Source organism: Triturus cristatus, chromosome 3_2, assembly GCF_964204655.1.
Source record: "Triturus cristatus chromosome 3_2, aTriCri1.1, whole genome shotgun sequence".
Taxonomy (NCBI): Eukaryota; Metazoa; Chordata; class Amphibia; order Caudata; family Salamandridae; genus Triturus; species Triturus cristatus.
The window spans coordinates 18,444,405-18,450,404 of NC_140584.1; the positions used below are offsets into that span (position 1 = coordinate 18,444,405).

Here is a 6,000-nt window from a genome sequence, read left to right on the forward strand (position 1 = left end):
TCAATATCTCTAACACATTCATCATTATGTGATTACATGTGAGAGTGCAAAGTAAACTATTTCCTGAATATGCTAGGATAATATTTTGTGCTGCAGGGCATCAGACTACTAGCGCCCTATCATTGTTGTGTGGAGGCTGAACCGATCCCTCTCCTGCCATCACTGGCCTCACTGACCGCTATCTCGTCACTTTTGCCTTATTTGCCTCCCCTCCGTCAGTATATGCATTTCACTAAAAATATAATAACCTTAACAGCATTAACTCGGTATTGTCTTTAACTCGTTCAGATCTCGTAATCCTAATCCTATCTCTTACCCTGGTCCTATTGATTACATTTATTTTACCTCAACCTTAACACTAACTTCAAATTAGTCCTATATCTCTAGGTTACCATTTTACCTGCACCCATGGCCACTGGAATTATGCAATTCTTCAATCTACTCCTGTGGTCGCTAAATGTACTCTTGCAGTAGGATTGTTTTCCCCCACATTACTCTTAATTACGTGAGCAGACGTAATCACGTTATTGTTGAAAATTCCATGTCAAAGGGTAATGCAGAATTACTGAAATTACTCCGATTACTCCAGCATAATTAGAATTACACCCAAGCCTATTTGGTACTCCTGGCAATGGCTCTGCTACCCCCTTTCTCAGAGGTCGCGATGATGCAGTTGAAGGACAATATTTCTATACCTTGCCATTCCCTTAGCTTCTCAGCAGCAAATATAAGATTGTTGAGAGGCTAATGGTGGAACCATGTGCAAACAGTGAAAAAGTGTGCATTATTCTTCTGCCTTTTTTGGGGAATTTATGTCCATTTCCCCATTTTCTCAGCAGGTCTTCATTTCATTGCATGTTTAGATTTGACGTGTAATGATGTTTACACTATTTCAAAAAAACATTCTGAATTATGTACATACTCCATGGGGATTTGGTTCATCCTTCTTCACCCACTAGTCTTTGGCTCGGGATTCTTTAGACACAGACTGTTTTTGGTTGTATCCTTCCACCTCCACTGAAATGCATGTCAGTCTATTTTACATCTGCAGTCTCTTGTCACTCATTTAATTCTTTATCTCATCCATGCTTTGTCTACCCAAAACATTCCTTTTTAGGTCTCGCCTGGCGTTAGCAGCGCGCATGCGCTGCCCTCGCCATGCGAGGGCTTCTTGGAATCTATACGGTTCCAGAAGTCGTGTTTCCGCTCCGCATGCAATTGTCATTGACGCGCATCGGTTTTCGTCACTTATTATGCTGAATATGCTTCGTTGATTGCACTGGTTTTTTTTCAGTCCCTCCTGGTTGCCACCCTATCTGCTTTAGGCCACGCCCACCGGGATTGGATCTTTCACTGGTAGCGTGAGACGGTGGGTTTTATAATGACTGGCCGCACTTCTTTTTTTTACTATTGCGTGCTGTTTGTGTTCTTGTTTGTTCCTGTTCGCCTTTGGCGCTCACACAGTCTGTCAGGGGCGCATACCTTGCATCAGAGGTGTTAGTTGTGTTGGACCCGAAGGCGTCGCAGCACTTTACATAAGTGCACAAGCAGCAGTCACGTTACCAAAGGTAACAACTTCGTTTTTTGTAGCAACACGAGTTGGCCGTCTTGGTCGGCGATAATTGAATAAATCTCATTCCAGTTCAGAGTTTGCTGTTGTGGCTGCTACTTTTGTTGTTCTTTCAGCGCTTGTTTAATTACGTTTCCTCTCCCAGATGGAAGAGAATTAGTCACTCAGCAGGGGTCACTGTGTGTCCAGGTTCTTGTGTGTGCAGTGCTGAAGTGCGAACTCATGGGAGGGGGAAAGTGTTACTGGGGCCGGAGCTGCTCTGGCCGGTTTGAGTCTGTTCTCTCGCAGCTTGTATCTGGAGGTGAGGGGTGTTAGAGCTACCCCCTCCCCCCGAGGTGGGCCTCAGGCCGTGAGAGGAGAAAGGGAGAGATCGATTGCAAACAGCAGGAGTGCAGTAAGGGTTGAGCTGCTCCTTTCCACAGTCTTTTAAAAGTTGTCTCGAAGACTCGAAAGCGAGGAGGAAGACTAACCACCTCAACCCTACCCTACATTAACCAGCATTTACAATGCAATAGGTCTCTCATTTACACAAGTTTGAGCTATTGACATTGCAAATCACAATGCCTTTTATTTTTGTTTTCGTTTTTAAAACATAACTAAAAGGCATTGTCATTTACAATGCCAATAGCTCAAACTTGTGTAAATGTGAGACCTATTGCATTGCAAATGCTTGTTTCATCTTCCCATTTAGCACTCTCTCCCACCTATAATTTTAGTTTTGCAATTTTTACCTGTATCATTTGTTTATTTTTCCTTTCATATAGTCACTTATATTGCCTTTTTTTATCTTGCCCAGCCCAAATAAAACACAGTTCGCTGAGGCTGAGTTGACGGTCATGGTGGATGAAATCATTACTGCAGAGCCTCACCTTTTTGGTTTTCAAGTCCAGCATACCCCTCTCAGTAAGAAAACTGAAATGTGGGACAGGATAGTCAACAGAGTGAATGCTGTTGGTACCACTCTGTGCACACGGAATGAAATTAGGAGAAGGTGTTGGACCGAACTTAAGTTGAAGGTGCGTACTCCGTACAAAAGCCACCACCTAGAGGCCCAGATGACTAGCGGTGGCCTTTCCAGCATCCCATTACAATTTTTTCTCTCGGAGAAGAAGGTCTTGGCCATTCTGCATTTTGAAGGCTTTACAGGAATAGCTGGGAGAGTAGACCCTGGTAAGTTAAACTTCAATAACTGTCACAATATCATATTGTCCGTTTTGCTGTCAACTCTGCTTTTGATAATCTGTTGTATATCTAATTTCTTAACATGCAATACTCAAAGTATCTGAGGTGTTGGTTTGTCTGTGTCATTATGTATTGTTGCATATAAGAGCACATGTATCCAACTCCATGACATGCTACATGTTGGAATAGTGTCTGTAAGTGGATTACCATAAAAATATCATTCCAGGACCCATGATATGTGTGAATATATAAATATTTGGTCCATCCCAAATGCCTGTTGCAAACTGGTATGGTAACCGTTTGTCAAGTGGTGTGACTGAAGTGAATACAACTACTATGAGGCCCTGTGACAGGAACTCTAACCAAGAAGCAAGACTCCTTTTGTTCCTTCTCACTTGTCTGCCATGTCACAACTGATGTTCGCTTGTCATTCAGGTTACCATTTATCAAGTGTTTGTAAGTTGAGGAAGAAGTGACTACAACTACCATGAGGCCCTGTGACTGGAACTCTAAACAAGATGCTAGACTCTTTTTGCCCCCTCTCTTTTGTCTGTCATATCATAACTGATGTCCACTTTTCATGCGGTTACCATTTGTCAAGTGTTGGTAAGTTGAGGAATAAGTGACTATCACAACCATAAGGCCCTGTGACTGGAATTCTAACCAATAGACTAGACTCCATTTGCCGCTTCTCACTTGTCTGCCATGTCACAGCTGATGTTCACTTTTCATGGACTGTGCAATGTACAAACAATGCTATATGTGTTTGAATACCTTGCTTGATGGTGTCCTGGTCTCACCAACAGAAACTATTGATGGCATGAGTGACACCCTAACAACTCTGTACCCCATTATTTTAGCCATGAAGGAAACTCAGGTGATTAGCAGTGGCAGGTGACCTCTTGCCTTTGCACTCCTCACATGATGAACAATGCAAAATATACAACCAAGCTCTGTGTTTGCCTGTATTATACGCAACTAGGCGTTGGGATGCTCAAATACACATGTTACAACTACACTGTGTTGGTTGAAGTGTTTTGGAGAGGTCATATTTATCCCTAAAGTAAAAATGCCACATGTCTGCACATCTAATGAGCTGATGATACCTACTTCACACATTGAATGTCTTCAAATGTCTAGTAACTAACGCCAACTCCACGCAAATAGATGACAATACTAATCTCTATCTATTTTGTTTTATTCTAGTTCCCCATTTGCTTTGACACAAATGACGTGGATGTAGATACCGTACTTCCACCAATAACAATGTTCTCTGTTTCTCAACAGGTCGGTCGCCCAGGTTGGACACCAAACAGAGTTCCGCCCCCCCCAGGATGAAGCCCTCGGTGATGACAATGCTTTTGGAAATGTGGATAACGGTACGAGCCCATCTGGACACATAACAGGAGGTTGCCTGCATACAGGCCGAGGTGGCCAGCATCCACACCAACATTTACTCCCTGGTTGGGGTGCTGCGGGACATCAACATCACCCTCTGCAGGGCTTTTCCACCTGCATCTACCCCTTCCTTTGGTCAAAGTTCATCCAGGCCACCAACATTGGCCTCAGCCACATGCAGGAGGCCCAGTCATAGGAGGAAAGGCCTGCAGACACCCCAGTTTGAGCAGCTGTGGATCCCACCTCTGTCAAATAGAGGATATGGCCATGTAAAATTCCAGGAGATGGGGATGACAAGACACCCAGCACAGCCAGTAAGAAACTTTGTCCATAAGTTCCTCTAGTGTGTGCTATACATTCACTTTGTGGACTATTCCTGCCCACATTTCCATATCTGATGGGAGAAGTATGTTGGACTTTAGACTCCAGACAATTTGGACTCTACAACAATGGTTTCATCCACCGTGACTGAATACTTTACTTTTGGTTTTCACTGTGTGTTTTTTAGTAGATTTCATGATATTATCCTTGTTCACCTCATTAAAAGCACATCACCATATCAGTGTCTCCTGTTGTAATTCTTACATATAACAACGTGAATGTACTACCATATGAACTTTTCAATTTCAAAACTAGGTACTTCTGGAAGCATGGGTATGTTAACAATGTTCAACTAAGGATCACTACCAACACATACATAGAAGTATCTCGTCTGCTAGCATCTTTATTCCATTGTTTAAATTATAGGCTGACATGATGTCACAAATATTGCAAATTAGACATGACTCAGTTATTCTGTGTCAGTGATCAGATAATCAAATGCAGATTTTTACAACATGGAAGGAGGGGAGACATTTGATAATATCCTACCCAATAGGCAACATAAATAAGGCCTACATCAGCAACTGGAGCCATATTGCCTACCTCGCAAAAGGAATCCTACATCTCATGCACAAGTAAACAGACACATGTCAAGTACAACAGTTCTGACCACAAGATCATTTCAATCCAGTGTTGCTTGCATGTGCTGGAATGTCACAAACAAATGTCAGTGATGTGCCACACGCACTTTGGCCTACAATGAGGAGACAAGTCAACAGGTACATACAGTTCATACATAATGAGGAATCGGACAATGTGAAGGGAGAATATAATGAATTGGGCCTAACACAAATTGTGTTGAATGACATGATGGCACACACATTGCATTAGGAACAAATGGAAGCCACGTAACTTCCATCCTATCGCTGTGCAAGCTGTCTTGGTACCGGCTTTGTACACCCAAACTCTGTGACAGATATTCCCAGGACCAATCCATGTCCACATTGAATGTCTGAACAGCATCATATACCTGCTAATGTCACATCTCTGGAATTTGTCCAAATGAAGATGTCATGGTGAAGGAATCTAAAACAGGCCAACACAGAAAGGGATTATCTAAGAAACCATACATATGACCCAAATCACATTGTCAACTCCTAGAGAACACAGTCCCAGACAACATTTACAGCTATGCAAAGCTATGCTTACAAAACAAACACCTTTCCCCAGATATTGCTAGGCCCATATATTTCTAGTATGTAGCATTAACATCCTACTCACAACATCACTACAAGAGTTACAATAATAGTCAGTCATCACATCTCGCACCATACTTACACTCAGGAAAAGAAGTTTCGGATGAGATCTCGAAGCAAGTCCATTTCTTCCTCTTCACCACTATCCTCATCATCATCATCATTTGGCATTTCATGTTCCTCACCCAGTGGTTCTTCATAGCCTGCATCTTCTGTGATGTAAGGGATTTTCTGCCACAGGGCAATGTTGTGGTGCATGCAGAGGGCCACGGT

General features: G+C 42.6%; 1 long non-coding RNA gene across 2 annotated transcripts in view; it reads left to right on the forward strand.

The window, feature by feature from the left end:
* LOC146856706 (uncharacterized) overlaps window positions 1-4,694 on the forward strand; it is a 154,855-nt gene extending 150,161 nt beyond the window's left edge. The window contains exons 3-4 of one of the 2 annotated variants that reach the window (XR_014979491.1): window positions 2,367-2,740; window positions 4,040-4,694. This is a non-coding gene — a long non-coding RNA (uncharacterized LOC146856706). The remainder of the gene's footprint in view (window positions 1-2,366; window positions 2,741-4,039) is intronic. The other variant, XR_014979490.1, reaches the window with a different exon arrangement.
* The last annotated feature ends 1,306 nt before the right edge of the window (window positions 4,695-6,000 follow it).